At 34.4% G+C, this 19235-nt stretch overlaps 1 protein-coding gene across 5 annotated transcripts in view; it reads right to left on the reverse strand.

Moving 5' to 3' along the window:
* The window catches only part of LOC105252304 (semaphorin-1A), a 204539-nt gene that overhangs the window by 53547 nt on the left and 131757 nt on the right, over nt 1-19235 (reverse strand). The gene's annotated exons all lie outside the window — the stretch shown is intronic.

The following is a 19235-nucleotide window of genomic DNA, read 5'->3' on the forward strand; positions in this document are numbered from 1 at the left end:
CCATCACACTTGGGTCGACTTCGCGTTCACGTACATCGCGAATTTGTAAAGCAAAATCCGATTAGAGGTCAACCGGAGATTAATACTCTTATATGAAAATCGTAGCGATTTAAATCCTTTAATCTTCGTTGCTTTCAATAAGGGAGAGGGCATCGAATCGATCCGAAGTGCTGTTGTTCTCCGGCGCTTTAGCGCAAAAAAGGGTCTGGTCTCGATTTAATAATTCCCGCGAAATCGCATTAATTTTACGAGTTACCGCTTCGTTCGGCAGATTTAGAGCCGGATCTGTGCGAAAAATGTAAAGCCGAAAGTTTAACGTTAAAGTCGACTTTAAGGGATAATTTATATCGCGTAAGCTGCACGCGATAGAATTAAATATAACGCGACGTTAAATCTTGTTGAATTGTCGCGATCTCGGTGAAATGAGAATAAATGAATACCGGCCGCGCGAGTGGTTGAATTTTAATCCGATGACGACGCACTCGTGATAATAATGACAGTGTAATGGATCTTTTTATTTTTTTTCACGCTGATGCACGCATTATTATCGCCCAAACTGTGAGAGAGAGTAATATATTGTGTTATTATTCTTTAGATTGAGACGCATCGATGAATAATGATTCGCTCCTCTAACAAGAGGACTTGCATTTCTCAACTTCGCTCTACATCGTTCAGTTCGCTTTATTTATTATACGCATCAAAGTCATATTCTCTCGTTTTATATATACTTTCTTCTGTCTTTAAACAAGAAGCTGTAGCAAATAAATCTCCGAAACGCTTTGCTACAATTTTTATACAAAGTAAAATTTATTTAAAAAAGGATCAAGAACACTTGGGTTAATTGAATTTTAATTGAAATTCACAATTGGATGCGAGACAAATGAAATTTTAATCTAACGTCTCCAGAAAAAGATAACAGAAAACAACTGTATTATTGACTGTAAAAAAGATTGCAAAATATAAAAATATTTCGTAAATCGTTCAATTGTTGGCTATTTTATTTTTATAACTTTTTATGCGGGATATTATGAAGAATCTATTTATACACATATAAAGCAATTAGGATAATTCCATTTAAAAAAATTAAATTGTCCTTTAAATCCGCGAAATGTCTTTATCTAGGAAAATTTCATTCGATTCATTTTATGTCTCCCTTGCAACTTTTATCCGAAATATTTCCTTCTAAAATTAGAAACTAACAATTTTAAGGGTGATCGATTAAAATAGAAATAGAAGATATTTATATATATAATTATACATTTTTTTCTCGAATTATATTGTTATATTACTGTGAATTATATTATTAGGAAAGAGGAGAATTATTAGCAGAAAAAAACTAAATGTGCACTTTACATTCTGGTGCACAATAAAAATAAATGTGCGCAATGTACTGACACGCGACAAATCGTGCGAAAGTTCGCAAATTAATCAGAGGAAGAGGAGAATGATTGCCCACTTCCTTCCCTCCCTTGCTCTTCGAGTAAAAATAGGGCATTGAAATTTTTCAAAAGGTCGCGAAAAAACAGCCATGATTCTAATTATAGGACATTATTATCCACTCGGTTATAAAAAAAAAAAAAAAAAAAACTAAATGTTGCTTGCCGTGACTTGATGTTCTCAGTCCTCTTATTTAAACCGACCATCTTATAGCCTCGAGGCAGCGTTGAGAGACATAGACTGAACGAAACAACAAGGAAAAGAGATGGCAGAGAAGGTAGATAGGTAGGTAGGTTACGACAGGAGCTGCAGCTGCATACTGCCAAGCAGAAATCCTTGAACAAGCTATTCAGCTTCTACCTTGGTAGTGTGTTATATCTTTACGACGTCTCATGGTCGACCGGAAAATTCCAGTTTTCTCAATAATTTCGGTTATGCCTCGATAAAACCGCCGTGGTAAGCGTTGCACATTCGCAATAAAAAACTTTCTGTCATTGATGCGTTTTCCTAACAACCTCAACTCCTCGCTGGATTTTCTCTCTTACTACGATTGGCAAGTTTATCAATGGTTCCAATATATATATATTTTTAAAACATATATAAGAGAATAATATCAAAAAAGTATCAATTGAAAGGTATAAATTTGATAAATGACGTTCGGAGAATATTGGAAATGTATCCTAATTTTTTGAATATTTAAAAATTTTAAATCAACTTTTTACTGGCAAATGACGATATATTTTATTAGTTACGAATTAGATAGTAATTCGAAGCGATAGCTCGATCGGGAAATTGGATAACGAGGGTACATTTAGCACGATAGAGAAATCGAATTATGTCCCGGAGAGGCAAATTATCTTCGAACGTGTCGTTATCCGAATGCATCAAATCCTAAAATCTAATTCCGCTCAATTAAATTTCTAAAAATAACAGATCGTATGAATAAAATGGAGCATAAATAATTTCGTTCTTGTTTATCGAAGCAAATACGTTAGTTAGTGTTGTGTTAGAATTTTTGCATAGACGTTAAAATACATTTATCTATACAAATAAAAAGTTATTAAAAAATGCTGTTAAAAATAAATACAACAAACAAAAGAAAAATATACAGATATCACTACTGTATATTTTTATGTGTTATTTTTCATGTTTATTTATATGTTGCAGTATTGATATCAAGAGATAGATGCAAATAGAGTTCGAAAGAAAAAATATAATTATTTTATAATGAAGAATTATCCGAATAAAAATTGCAGAGTATACTTTTTGTTTTATACTTTAAGGCAAATTTATAATAAAAGAACTTACTCTTTTATTTATATTAAAATAAAATTACATGTAATTTTATCAACGTTAGAATTGATTAAAGGATGAGAACATCTCGTCGACTGAAAATGTTGTAAACGTGTTTGTAAACGTTATCGTATACCTTGTATAAGTAACGAGAGTGCTTTCGTTACGAATATCAAAGATCCTTCCGTCAGCTTGATCTCGCTCTCTCGAATCAAAAGATGAATCGAGTGCCGCTGGCGTTCTTTTCGCAAAGAGCTGACTAATCCACGCGAGTTCGGTCGTACAATTAATATAAGTTAATCGTCGCTCGCGCTACGTGATTCTTAATTAATTTCGGGATCCTAAATGATTTCTTGCCCGGCAGGGAGATGGCGAAGGAACCAATTAAGGAACCGAACGGGATTTCGGGTACGGATGTGATTTAGGAACAGTCGCGTGATATATTCCGCTTTTTGTTCTAATTAGAATACGTCTCTACGCGAGAATCCCGACCGCCCCGTTTTAGGACCGGCACCGAACGGAAGCAGAAACAGCACGGCGAGTTACAACCCGGCTGAAAACTTTCGACCGCAAAATCGCACTGCATATTCATCGAGTAATACGATTTCGCCAGTTTCGAGCCTGCGGCGGTGGCCGATTTTACGTTTTAACCCGCGGATAAATTCGACTTCGGGACATCATGGCATAATGCGGCGCCACCGAGAACTTCTCGTGGCAATTTTTCATCCCCTTTGTTCGCGGACTGATTCGAATATTCCGGCTGGATCCTGTCAGGGTAACTTTCGGAACGTTGGACAACGGGAAGAGACACGAGAAAAGGAAGCATAGTTAACAGGCAAGCGTGCTTATCCAGGAGTAAACGGAAGGAGAGATTCGTCCGACAGGACGAACGAGTCTCTCCTTTATATTCGTTTTTCTACAGAATTAAGTAATCCGCTTTTTGCGATCGATCAAAGTTTCTTTTCAAGCCGGAAAGTTTTAATTAAAACGCGTGAGCTGATATCGGACGAGTCTCCGATGAATTAAGATATCAGTCATGTATATTATTTGGAGACGCTAGTCTTCTGCTTCTTACAAGAAAAATCGATTTTGTTCAATTTATTTTATTCATTATTTATTTATTATCATAGATTGAGATATATCTTAAAATAATGTGAGAAAGAAAAATGTGTTTGAAAATATACTGTTGTTAAAAATTATTTCAAGTCGAAACAAAATATATTAGAATTTAATTCAATTTAAAATTAAAGATCTCAATAGAGATGTTTTCTTAAAAAATTATTATGTTGCAAAACTTGGCGTATATATCTGTTATTATTTAAAAAATGACAAATGCATTTATTCTTCGAGTTATTTATTGAAATTTTTTGTATTATAAAAATTAAGTTTTTCTTTTATTCAAATTTAACAATCTTTTATTTAATCTTCAATTCTGATATTTAAATCACTCGAAAAATATATCTGTTATTATTAAAATTTGACAAATGCATTTATTCTTCGAGTTATTTATTGATATTTTTTGCATTATAGAAATTAGATTTTCTTTTGGATTCAAATTTAACAATCTTTTATTTAATCTTCAACACTCTGATATTTAAATTACTCGAAAAAAAGGCAAATTTCATATTAAAAAAAAATTTCATGTAAAAAAGCTAAAGATATACATACGAAAATGCATTATATTAAGCAAGAAAGTGTAGTGTACTTGTTGAATTGTAAGTTTTCATTTATAAGAAAATTTATTTTTACGCCGATATATGAATGTTCACTTTGCACATTTCCCTACATTTTGATGTAATGAAACTCTCAAGTTTATTCAAGTATCTCGGTGGTAACATTTCCTATATATTGCGCCGAAAACATTGGCAGTCAGGTAATTCCAAAGTTTTTAACGAAGTAACTTAAATATCCTCTTTAGCCGAAATAACAAGAAACGAGATAAAGGAGGATTCCGGAGTGTATTGTGAGCCAAGGAGCCGTGGCTAGGTACCGTGAAAACATTTGTACTATCGTAGTAAGTAGGATATACGTATTTCCCACCGTTTTACGTGGCCAAAGCTGCGAATAAATCCAGCTATAGGCATTAGTCGCGCAGGCATTCTTCGTGAGAAAAGTTTTTCGCGAGGCGCCAACGCGAGTTGGGTATCGCTCTCCCAACTTGAATAAGACCATTCCATCATCACCGACAAATACCACGGTCATATTCCCAATTATATTCACCGATCATTTTCTCGATCGATTTAATACTACGTATTACGATCCGAATGCAGATATTGTGTTTCGCAAACGCGCCGAATAACAAGAAACGGACGATAAATTATAGAGCACGTGATACGCCCAATAATACATCATTCCAGGCAACGCATATCGGAGTAACTTATATATATATATATATATATATATATATATATATATGTATATATATATCGTATGAATTATATTACAAGTTCGGAATTTATAGACACCGCTAATATTTGCGAGTCCTCAGCACTGACCATCGTTCTTGCCACATTTTCCGTCATATTGCTCTTTATTTACAACTCCACTAATCGTCATTATACACCACAAATATAGCGCAAATTTCACAAATTTCAGATAGATGGAAATCTGTATAATTTCCTCTATGATATCGCACTTGTCATATATGTTTATAAATAAGCATGTGATATAAACGAGAATTTTTCGAGATAATGACAACGGGCGGTCAATCAATGATTCCTTTTTTTTTTTTTTTCATAATCCTAATATGCCGCAAATGACATATCTTCGCTGAAAAGTTAAATTGAAGAATACCGTTACGTGCACAAAACTGCGTAGCCCTTCTACCCCGATATTAAACCTATTTGTAATTCAATCTCCGGTACATTAAATCTTGATGGTTGTCATGCGCAAATGGCTATTTCAATAACGGATTTTTAAACATTGCCCATCAGCTCGCATGCCATTATTGTCTCCGTGGCTATTGTGTTTGGAATGAAGTCAGACAAGTGTAATTTCGCGACCGGAATGCCGAGCTGTGTCAGCCGTCTCTCTTTTCAATTTTCCTGCGCCGGCGGCGGAGACGGTTTTGCTTTAACCCGCAGATTAACCGGCGAGCGGTCGTCATTTGGTGTACAGTAGCGAGTATATATTGCACGAGTTAGTATTTAATCTAATAACGTGGTGGAAAACGAAACACCTGGCCTTTTCTTACTCTCATACACGCCGTCAAAATACTTACATTACGTGCAAAAGTATTGCATTGTGCTCTTATTTCTGCGATGACGCACACATTTATTATTTTAATTTCTAATGTATGATTGTGTCAAGGTATAAATTTTAAATTTCAGCTAATTTGAAATATTTCAATCTAATATTAATAATAATTTGAAATGAATTTCAATAATATTTCAATAATCTATATTATTTAATTATAGTTATATTATTTAATTATAGTTATATTATTTAATTATAGTTAATATATTTAATTATAATTAATATAATTAATTATAATCACATGTTTATATATTTAATTATAATTTATATAATTAATTATAATCACATGTTTATAAAATAGTGTAGATCATAAATTATAATTATAACAGATTATAATTATAATTATAATCTGTTATAATTATAATTTATGATCTACACTATTTTATAAACATGTAAAAATATATTTTATAAAATTCTTCAGAGACTCCTTTATATATCTACATCGTATACTCAAAGAAACTTATTGCAAATGAAAAGAAGCCAATATATTTATTTTTATTACTGTATCTTTTGCTGAGAAAAATGTTGAATTACTCCTTTTACGATATACTCTTGATATAATAAATCAATTTATCTTACGTGTAGTGTCATACATGCCCTAATTCATGTGACGAGGATGCGGTGTTTCTTGAAAATTGATTTTCTTTTCAACGAGAACCGAAAAACAATTCAGTTTTTTCAATATTCTGGACTGATGGAAGACGCCAGTTGGCGAGTGACACCTTTGGTCCATCGGTTAAATTTGTTATGGTCATCACGCGTCCTGTCGCAAAAGTTTTTCCCACGTTTGACAAGTTCTATGTAATTTCGATTAAACTTTCTTAATTTGAACGTAAGGTCAAAGAAGTAAACTTAGATACACGAAAATAATGATACAAAATGTTTGAACTTGAGAACTCTAGTTGTATCTTCTCTCTAGTTGTATCTTCTTTTTTTTCAATTCCTTTAAAATGCGAGAAAGAATGTTCTTGTAAATTTTCGCATAAAATTCAATTTTTTTGTTAATTTTTTAATCCGTAATTGCTTCAACTGTCTGACTTGCTTCCATTTTATAATTTTAACGTTAAACTTTTTCTTACTATTAATTCTGCATATAAAATAGTCAAACACATTAAACATCACATTTGGAAGAGAGAAAGAAAGAGAAAGGAAAAACTTCCTAGCGAGATCTGTTTAATTTAGTTGTAAATGTACGAGAGCGGGAAAAAAATTTACTTCATTTTATCTTGCTGAAAAAATACTCAATTTTCATCAAATATAAAGAATAAAAATTCCTGTAATAATTAATGTAACGAGAGAAAGAAAAATGCAACAGTGTGACGCAAAGTTTACTGCAATCGTAGACGCGTAGGAAAGAGTTTGGTACAACAATGCAATGCGAAGCGAAGCGCAAGAGATGCTATACATATAGTTTATTATAAAAATATAATTTAAATTTTATGCAAATAAAACAGAATAACAGGGCTTTACACAGCTTTGTAGTAAAAATAGGACGAGCTCTGTTACATTCTATGTAAAAACGCCAACAGCTTGCATTAAAGGTACGTACGCATAATTTACTCCGATCTTTTTGCGGAGTTTCTATCATTTTATTCTGAAAATTCCCGCGATTACATTTATGCAATTCTAATTTTCTAATTTTGTAATATCAACCGTGATCTCAAATTAATGCATAAATAATCTAAATGGAAATATATATAATTTAAGAAACTCTTATATCCATAAATATACGGATTATAAATTATTTTGAAACTTACATTAATAACTTTCGGACATGGCTGCACTATAATAATGGTATAATCGAACTTGAAAACGGAAACGCGACGTGTGTATGGCTATTGTATTAGAAATACGCTATGCTTGCACACGTGCATATCATTTATGTGTCGCATCAAACAATATTGTACTATAGAACATTTATGTGCTGCAACTTGAGTAAAGAGCTTTGATATTAATGAAGCGCAGATTATATTATTCTGCGCTTTAGTAATTATAAATGATTCTTGACCCTTTATTTACTCCTAAAGCATTAATAAACAGCAACATATATAACCACGTTCCACCGCGATAGTTCCTGTATGTATTATAAATAATAATAGCTGCAGAATACAAGGATTATATTATATAACGTAATAACTGTAACACTAACAATATTTATAGCTGCAACGTAACGTAATGCAAGTGTCCCACACTCGTGTGCGCTACTGTGAATGAGATATTTTAATATTAATTAGCACAAATACGCCGAGAGAAACTACAAAGAGACTGCATGACATTTAAATGACAGCATGGAACACGTGATGAGGAATATTGTAAAGAAAGATTTTCCTTACTTTCTCTATTATAATAATGTTTATATTATAATAATCTCGACGTATATAATATCATAACATCATATGTTTCAGGTGTAGGTCAATGAGAGTCGTTTAATCTTATTTATTTAATAATTAAAATATTAATTTGACAGATTAAAAGGCAAAATTCATGAGATCGCAAACTAATATTATAATTAAATAATAATCTTTAAATGATGTGAAATCTGTGAACGTGTAATTGAAATTTTATCATATAATAAATATTAGAATAATATATGAATATAAATACTTGAAATAACGATATTAGAGTCTAATCTAATATTCCATATTTGGTTTAAGATTTTCAAAATACTCCATGTCTGCTGTGTTTTTACAGAATTCTGGTACTACGTATGAATATATATCGAACAAAGGAACATGGTGTGTGGTACAGCATGATACGCTAAACCGTATATGGTAGAAACAACATGAGTCGGAATATGCACATATGCAATTGGGTGCGCGGGCGAACAATAGAACGTAGATACGAGATCCACGGACGAAAAGAAGGATACTCTCTTTTTCTAATTTAATCTCTACACGCCACAGTGGCCGATAAAACAGACCAATTTTTCAATTTCGCGAAAGGAATCGAATTCGTGCCTGCTACGCGAAGTAAAACTGCATTAAATTTTCCGTGCAAATGAGAAAGAAGGATCGTTTTTCTTCTAAAAATTCATAATTGGACTGGCTATTATTTTCGCAAAAAAATATATACGCCGATGTTTTTGCCAATAAGTTGGAAAAATGATTATTTTCTTTTCTTTGAAAAACATATATTTCACGAGAAAATAAATATTAAATTTTAATTATATATTTTCCATAGTTTTTTAAATAATAATAATTATTTTTCTCTTCAATATTTGTCTTAATTTTTTAAATTAATATGATGCTGAATATTTTATTTTGATATTTTCAAATCTCTAATTTTGTTCTGAAAATAACGAGCGCAAAATTTTGCAAGACTTGTTGTTTATATACACATTACTTTCTTAATGTTATTAAATTGGTAGCTTTGGTAACTCTTTCGTTTTTTTAACAAAAGATTAATCTCTTTAATGTGCCACACCTGTGTGTACACGAGAACGTTCCTCTAATTGCCAAACTCCGTGGCAAAACTAACTAAAAGACATTTCCTTCATAAGTTTCTTAAGAGCTTGCAGGAAGGTACAGAATCAGAGTCCGTGCTCATACTTTTAAAAAAAGGAAAAAGAGGGGAAAAAAGGCAAGTACACGCGTATGTGATGTTAATTTATGTGGGAGGTATGCTGTGGAATATTTATAGTTAAAAACACTCTTAAAGTGACGCTTTTAAAACCATTCACATTTTCTAGTAAATAATAGAGTTTCCTATAAAATTTATACAACTTGCAATTTGCATAGCCATCTTTTTTATCTTTTTCTTTTAACAAAATTAAAATATGTAGGACGCACGTTTCTCCTTTTCCTCTACATTTTACTCTAAAACGGCCTAAACAACTGCAATACAATTTACAATTTTCCCCAAAATTTTATTTACTTGTTAAAAAAATCTGTAGAAAAGTTAAAATACATAACAGTTATGTAAATTTGAAACGAAAAATATAAAAAAAAATTGGAAAACATTGGAGTAGGAATAACGAGAGCACATGTCGGATCGAATGATTGATATGTGCAACTTTCAATGAAAGTTCAAGCAGAAAAAGGAAAATCGCGACGACTCAAAGCTCGCAAGCATAAATGAAATAGGTGCGAAAAGGTGTTGCAGGTGTGTTTTAAGCCGTTTCCCACTTCGCAGGGGGATTGAAGTGCGACACTCGAGATTCGTTATTTCGCATTGCGATGCGCCACGAGTCGATGTTTGAGAGAGAGGGTTTTGCGCGAGAGGGTGCGCTCCTACGCTAGCTTCCTGTCTCCCTAACGAACGCGTTTGCACCTATACAAGTGCATACAATTCCGACATACTCATGCGGAAAATGAGCGTGGCTGTTCGCACTGACTGACTGACTTACTAATACACAGCCAAACGTATCGACTAGCAACAGCGTGTCTCTTAATCCTCGAGCTAATCAAGGTGCAAGATATTTTAAAATCACCGAACATGAGATTTCTGGAGAGATTTCTTCCGCAACTGAAATATCGCTGTGCTTTGGAATAATTAATAACATTGACAATAAGGCAAATTTCAGAATAGATGAAATGTCAAAATTTCTCAGCATTTTTCAATCGATCTCAAAATGACAAGTTTATATTAATGGAATTTTAATTCAATATTTAATTATTTTGTTAAAATGTTAAAAATTGAAAAAGAAGTTGTAAAAAATAATATTTCAGCTGAAGAAATAATTATCTTTCTATTAAGTCTCCTCCCCCGAGGAGAGCCAATTAAAAAGATATCCCATGGTTCTAAAACACCTGGTACGTCGTCGTATTGTATGTAAGCGGGCAGAGCGAAGTTAATACTCTTACGACGTGTGCATAGCCGAGTAATCCGGCCTTTATGAATGGTGCAGGTGTCGTCTTATGCGACGCTGCACAATGTGCGATCATAAAGGGAGTACTCTTCTGCCTGATGGATCTTTCGAAATTTCAGTATCTCGGAAACGAGTGCCTCGAGGGCCCTCGCTCGATTATATATAGCGTGTTTTCTCTTTATCGTCGACGCTGATTTTCAAGCTTCATATTCCAAAAGTCGAATTTGAAATTACAAAATGGACCTTCCCTAGGAGAATGATACTTTATCATAAAAATTCATTACACATCTTTCATTTTCGATTTTATGCAACTTTTACGGAGCATGATATCTAGACATGTTGCAGATGTAGATTAAATTAAAAATTATCAATTCACATGGTACTTTACTTTATTATTCATAAGAAATAAAATACCTTCAGTTTATTATATTAATTGTTATTTAATCCACATCTCTAATATATTTATATCCTGGATTTATATCATTCTTTATCAACTTCTCGATCATTAATTTCCTATAATTGTACGATAAGAAGGAGACAATGAAACCAGTCCATTTATTTCCCCGCGTATAATGGCCAGCGAAGAAAGAAAATTAGCTGGGGGACAAAATTCGAAGATGTGCGATCGACTATATTTTCAGATAATATCGGCGGTAGGAATTCTTTTTCCAGACGTTTTCCGGCGTGAGAGATATATCGCGGCCTCCTGTCGTCCCGACTTGAAAAAGGTGCATGCGCGTATTATCCCCCATCCGCGGCTTTTCCTTAACGGTAGACATAGTGGCGCCTTTACTGGCCATTATTTCCTACGTAGCCAGGAAAAGGCAGGTGCCTCTTTACAGTGCTCGCAATCACAATAGAGTTAACGGGTGGCGGGGAAAAGTCCCTCAAATACACACTTTTAAAACGAGCTTTGTGTCGTATCTGTGCTTTCAGAGAACAAAGGGCGTGTGTATTTGCGCGTCATTGGGTAATATTTGTACACGGACGTTGATTTTCACCGCGAAAGCAAAACTTTTCGCGCTTATATTATGGAGAAAATAGACTACTATATTTGTTTGTTTTACCTTACGAAAACGTGCTTTTCCAATATCCAATGTAAAATAAAATTAAATAATTATTAAATAAATATTATTAAATAAAATGAAATAATAAATTCTCTAAATTTTAGCGAGGCGGCATTTATGTATATTTAATTTTTCGAAGGAATGGCAAACGCACATAAAATAAAGAGCAATAATGAGCAGGTGTAATAATTATGCGCAAAATATATAAAAATAAAAATATAAAATAGAAATATACAATAAAAATCTTTTCAAGGCGTTTTTTATTTTCAAGAAAATCGATTTTAATTTGGATAAAAGATTCCCCCTGTCGATAGGCATTGCCAAGTTTCAAACATAAAATACGATGCTATAATTTTCTAATTTACTTAAACAATCAATATAAATAATCAAGAATTTTGCATATACTTCCAGTTCATGGTTTCAACGGTTTAATCTTCTTTTCGTATTGATTACTTTATTTAATGTAAAAGTTATTCGCGTTTCGGTTGCGGTCATCGACCGTAAGGTGTCAAGAATAATTGCACACCGAGTTACAAATTTAAAGATATAATTATAAGATATATATATATTTTCTCAAGATACTGTAAATAAAAAATTACTTCACAAATTTATTACAAGCTCATTCTTCTATCTCTGAGCTGCTAAAATTGCGAAGTGAAATTATAGAGAGCTGTACAAAATATCATTTCAGAAAAGTGCAAAAACAAATATAATATTAAAGACGGTTTAAGATAATTCTTGCACCTTTATTAATAAAATCATTAATTATGTATTATATTTTCACATTTTTTGCTGTATTATTCTTTCCGGACAAGAATTTCGAGGTAACAATTTTCCAACGGAAATCAATTTGGCAATAAATTCTGTCGTAACTAGCAAGAGAGTACATTGTACGTTATAAACATAGCACCGTGCACGCTTTCATTCGACCCTAGCAAGGGAGATCTCACATATTGAGGCCGACATTCCGAAAATTCCCCAAAGTCCGATTAAAGAATTCGATGCTGCTACTTTGGCAAAATTAAATTTTAAGCGCGTCTCGAGCACAACCCGATACCGACAACGACACCGATCGGCGAAAACGCGGGGGTGGATTCGCGCATACACGTATAACAAAAGACGATCCGACGTCACGAAAGAAGACACTTTAGCGCAACTTTCGAGCGAAGTAGGCATCCTCGTCCAACCCTCCTCTTCCCTTTTCTCTTTTCTTTTCGCTAATATTTGTTTCAGCACGCCAACGCCTCGTCTCACCATTCGCTCGCGCCCTCCACAAGAGAAGGGGCTGCCCCGCACGTACCTATTATCTACCCTTTCTCTTCCCTCGAATAGACACAGAGGCGCCTTTACCGAGACACAATTTTGTATGTAGAAGGAAAAGGCTGCTGCTGACTAATGGCGCGCACTAATTGTGCCGCCTGCAGCACACGAAGGCTCAGGGAAGCCCATGGTTACAAGCCGCTATGAAGTAACACGAGGCAGACGAGAGAGAGAAAGAGAGAGAGAGAGAGAGAGAGAGATGCGCTTATGCATATGTGTCTGCACGTGTAGGAAGGGAAGAGGGGTGGAGGGCGGGGTGAAAGAGGGTGAATTGTTGAAGGCAACCCGACGGTGGGTGGGGGAATGTCAGAGCAAGTTCGTAGTCGCTGGAAAGCCCCGAGAGTGCACCTATACACGGAAAAGAAAAGACCGCGAGGGAGGAGGATTGTCGGCAGCCGCGATAAATAGATTAAATTCGCCCTTCCTCCCGCGCCTTCTCCCCTTTGATGGTGCGTTAAGCGGAAATATATGGATGGCACGCGACTGGCACCGCGACAATAAGTCGACACCCGGTATAATGCCGGCCATACGGGGATATTCGCCGTGCGAAGCTCCTTTAATGTCGATTACGCGAAAAGTTACGGTGTAATCCCGTCATGTATCCAGACTTGTCGGAGACTGGGCGATCAGTTAATATCCGTCTATTTTTCTTCTTTAATATGAATTCCAAATTTGGGATTTTTCGAGACTTTCGAACTCTAAGCCCCTCGGCTTTCTTTTAAACGTTCAAAGCAACCAACTTTACGCGAACTGTAGAATGCAAGTAGATAATTAAACGTGCTCCTCGGTTATAATTTCTGGCTGAAACTTTTTAGCGGAATGCAAAATTCAAGACCTAGTAATAAAAAATTATATAATGTTAAATATTAGAAACTTGCGGCAGCTTTTCTTGATATTTTCGTAAGAAGAAGATCGATCTCAATTTTTAAATAACGGATGATATCAAGAAAACACGCAGCACATTTGACATTTGGAAACTTCTTATACATCCCATTTTTTCGGATCGATAAGAATAAAATTTTCACGCGAAATAAATGTAAAGGTAATTGTGTATATTTTATTGACGCGGAAAAGTGTATGTCGCAATTTAATTACTTTATAAGATGCAATTCTACTCGATCAAGCGAGCAACAATCGAGAAAAGTTCCCTATTCAATCATACAAAACGGTGCATTCATCCCGCAACCATACATCATTTATAACATTATAACATAATATCCTTTAGAGAACCATAAAATATCGTCGCGGGGGGGAAGTTTCTTCTTGCTCGATTGCACAAGTGATATATTTTTGGTATAGTGAATTCGACGCAAACTACTTTATGGATGCGCGTTATTTATATACGCGATATATGCGATATGCCCGGAATTTTCGCTAAGTAATTATGAAACATCCTTGACTTGATTAACAGCGACAAGTGACCGACGTTCGTTCCACGCTATCGCCGTTGATAACGTATGAATGAGTTGTGTCGAATGACTTATTTCCGGGAATATATCCGAATAGATAACACACAATTATAACTGCGATAATATAAATGGCAGTTGAAATAGATTCGTAAGTAAAGCAGATAACGGTGAATTATGATAACCATTAATAATAGGCAGTTTTGCAAATTTCAATTAATTATCGAAAGATGACGCTTTATATTCGACTACCAAATATTTACGTTTAGATAATGCAGATTTGCATTATCCGCGAGTGCACATATTATTAAACAATTTATAAAAATATACACCTTTATTTCACAATTTATAAAAATAACACGTTAACTTTTGTATCAGACATTGAATAATTTAATATGACGTGGAACGATTTTATATTCTTACGAAAAAGTATTTCTTATTTTTATGCTGAAAATTATCGCCTACTTTTTCATAAATGATAACTTGTAATTAATCTACTTAGTCCCTATTCGGAGTAAAAGTACAAGATTCTCGATTCTGTTCGTCGAAAAAAAAAGCCTCGAGCCAACCGTGCCTTTTAAAGTATATAAATATACTTTTATTTACCGTCATCCACACAGCGTAATATTTTTAGTATTCCACGTAAAAGCATTCACGTCGTTTCTTGCCGGTTTGAATCCTCTCATCCCCAGATTATCCTGTACTGCTACCTCTGGCAATCCTTCACTAGTGATTTCGCCGAGGGCGAAACTTCAGCCTTCCTCACGAATCGATCGTTTCGAGCAGAATGGAGCCCGAATGAGGCGTAGAAATGAAAGAATATCGCGGGAGAGGCAAAAAGGAAGTCGAGAGCAGAATGAATGGCATAGAGAGAGAAATAAGACTCTAATGCGGCATATCGAGAAAGGAAAAGAGACCGAGGGCAGAAAGGACAAGATCGATATATTCGATAAAAAGAGGAGGGAAGGGAAGAAGTGCTAAGTGGTAACGGATTAAGATAAAGGCGCGAGGAAAAGAGTAGCCGATGACTTTAATCGTGAGAAAGAAGGTTGGAAGATACACACACGTACACCCTAAAGAGAGCGTCGGAGACAGGCACTTGTTCCTCTTACCCTCGGCATCGGAAGAGGAACCGAGGAGACCGAGGTCGTGAAATTATCGCGACGGTATTAACTCGAATCGAGCTTCCGTTAGGTCGAACCGCAATCAGCTGCAACGAGCGGAGAAAGGAGAAGAGGACCGAGGGGGAGAAAGTGGGAAGAATACGGAGACCTAAGATGCCGGGGGCATCGCCCGATCTGGGTAAATGGGAGCGATCGCGTACGAGAGTTTCCAGATCGAGTTTGGAGCAAATGACCGGTATCTCCATAGCTAGCCAGGATATCCGGAGGTGTCCTCCGCCTTGTTGGCTCGCTTTCATCCGCGATGAGATCCTCTCGTACGCCGAATTGTACTCGAAGGCGCGGTACTCGCAGTTGGAACGGGCAGCCGGCAAAAATATTACGCTTTTTCCAGAGTGTTAAACTTCCCCGATCGGCTCCTCCCCTCCGGAAACTAAAGGTTCTCGAAACCAGATCAAATTTTCTCCGCGCCATCTCCCGATGCTACGCTTCGAATGACCGGGGCAATAGCGGGGTATATAGCGTTAATAATTATAGAAAAGATATACTAAGACAGTTGATAATTGATCGACCATATCGGCGATTCAATCGGTGATATATTTAATTTCTATCAAGCATATATATTATTCGCTTTTATTTTTAGCATTAAATTTCTCGTGGTATAATTAAAACTTTCAGAGGTGCACTTTTCACAGAGATTTTGCGTTGAAAAAATAGAGTTTAAAGAATTAAAAAATTACCTCTTCTAAGTTTAAATAATTAATTAAATTATCAAATTAAATTCACAAAGATTCATATGTCAAATTTATCTCCAGAGATATTAATAACGTATGCATAAAAAGATTAAGTGTTCTATTGAAAAGAGCGATCTCGATATCTTTTATACATAACTTTTTTCGATAAATTACTAAATTATTTTTATTAGGTGGCTATTAGTATTTATTATAAAATCAGTGGCATCTTTGTGTACGATATTAGATGTCAAATTATTTAATCTTACAAAAGAAACACACAAATATTATTCTTCCAATTTTTAATGACGTCTTCTTTGAAAATCTTATGCAAAATAATTTTAGTTTACATTAAGACCGATATTACCAATCGTTTCTGACCAGAAAGGTGTCGCAAAGGTGGTAAAAGTTTGCAGGATTTCAATATACGCGAGTCGCAGTTCTCGAAAGTTTAAAATTAAAATCAAGCTTTCCATCCCTCTCTGATATTTCACGAAGATTTCGATTTCCACCGAGTTTGACACCGGAGTTTAACTTTGTATTCTTTTCAATTACTCGCGCGTTTTAATAAATAAATGAAAATACACGTTCCACTTACCAGCTCGCTTTTTTTTCCTCCTCCTTTACGCCACCCTATACCCGGTGGCGATTTAATTCCGGTACAAGTTGCGAGAAGTTGCGAGCGAAATTAACGGTCGATCATCTAGATTTTTCCGCGTAAATTATGTTCTAGAAAACGTGCACGCGAGAGAAACTCCCGCAAATCGCTCTTGGATTATGAAAATGGAAACTTCGCGAGCGATTTATCTCGGAAACGGAAGCCGCCGGCCGGCAGTTGTATATGTTACGATCCGATGTCGGCCACAGTGTTTCCTGAAAAGTTCGATTTGTACGAAACGCGGCCAACTTTGGCCTGTTTCTTGTTGAAATTTTTTTCGATCGGGCAACGGGAACCTCGCAATTTATAATCTGCGGAAACTTGGTCGGAAAGTCGCTCGCGAGAAGTGCTTTCCAGAAGTTTATATCCTAAGTGGCATTTCTCATGATATTTTACTTGTAATTTAACGAAAGATGTTTCCTTTCTTAAACACCGCATATTTCGATAAACATCGAACTTGGTCGACGTAAAATGCAAATTTTACGATTGCCCTCGTAATCACGCTAAATTAATAAATAACATAAATGGCGTACTTGTTTTCGAAATCAAAATACGCTGACTAATTGTTAAAGGAATTAATTACGTAGAAGGTATAAAATGCCAATGATATTTATTGGCATATCTTGGAAAAAGTACCACTTAGTTCCACCGTGGTGGAAAAGCATTTTTGAAAGTTTTATAGATGTACACATGTCTCCGCACATTGAAAGAAACGCTAGAAAGGAGAGACTCGAGAGACATGGAATCTACGTCATCTTGTGGCGAAATATTCTTTGAAAATCAGCTAGTATGAAAAATATCATTCCGCAGTCCCTTCGGTGCAAAGAAGAGAAGCACGTTACATATTCCCATCGGGAGAAATTAAAGCTAGCATAAAAGTGAGTTATACGCATTTCAACATGTCATACGACAAATTTTGCACATGTATGATTTCTTTAATAGTCCATCAAGGGACGACTTCTAATTTAAAGATAATCCGCACTGTATAATTTCTCGATTTATAAACAATATAATATAACAATAAAATTATGAAATACGCACAAATATAATGTAATATAATATAAATTTACAGCACAAGTAATATAACCGTCATTTGTCATAAAAGTACTAAATATTTTGTTACATTGTGGAATACATTTTATGATCGATTATAATTATCAAATATATGAAATGTAACAAACTTATGACATTTATTATATATTCTCTATTATATTCTCTACATTATTTATTATATTTTCATGTGCTTGCACTAAATTATTTATTTACATTATTTTTGCAGTCATATTTATTAAATGCTTTTATTTGTCGCGAAGCCCACAAAAATAGTTTATATAAAGTGATAAATAGAAAACAATTAATTAGTTTTTTAATTCTCTAAAATTTAGATACTTTCAAGACACGTATATTAATTTTAGAAAACATATAAACAAGCTCCATATTTATTTAGATGTGATACAAAATCATTTAAGAGTCTCCTAAAATTTGAGGAAAATTATTTATGTTAATTATATAAAAGAATTTCTGAGTTTAAAAAAAAAGATAAAAATGCATTTTATAAAAATGCTTTTTACTTTTACATACTCGACATTCGTCACTATTTCAAACAAGTAATGCATATTATTCCATCCACGATGTATATCTCAGAAAGAAAAGTCATACTGTCAGATTGAGTGAAATTTCTCCCGCGGGATTTATAGGAATTCGCGAAGTTCAACTAGTTATTGCTGTCTGAAATATTTACGGTTGCGCGAAAAACAAGAAAAGCTTGTAGCTAAATTGTGTCTTGTGCGAGATGATATTCTTCAAATCGAAACACATGTGTTGACATCAACATTTAACATCCTTCCTCGCTATGTATAATCGACTCGAACAACGATTGTTTTGCATCGTACACAAACTTTGATACACACTCGTGATACCGATAGGAATTTCCCTTTGTTGGCAGGATGCGTATGATATCATTGATTGCATTTTTAATAATGATATAACAATGTATTTTTCCTGTCGCGATATTAATCATCAACGTATTACTATAATTTTCTAAAATCTTTTTATTTTAGCTAAAGAGAAACTTATTGCAAATCTTATCTTTAATTTCTTTAATTTAAAATAAGTTCTTTTTTAAAACTTTAAGAAACGA

The sequence above is a fragment of the Camponotus floridanus genome, unplaced genomic scaffold (assembly GCF_003227725.1).
Source record: "Camponotus floridanus strain SB8 unplaced genomic scaffold, Cflo_v7.5 scaffold139, whole genome shotgun sequence".
Taxonomy (NCBI): domain Eukaryota; kingdom Metazoa; phylum Arthropoda; class Insecta; order Hymenoptera; family Formicidae; genus Camponotus; species Camponotus floridanus.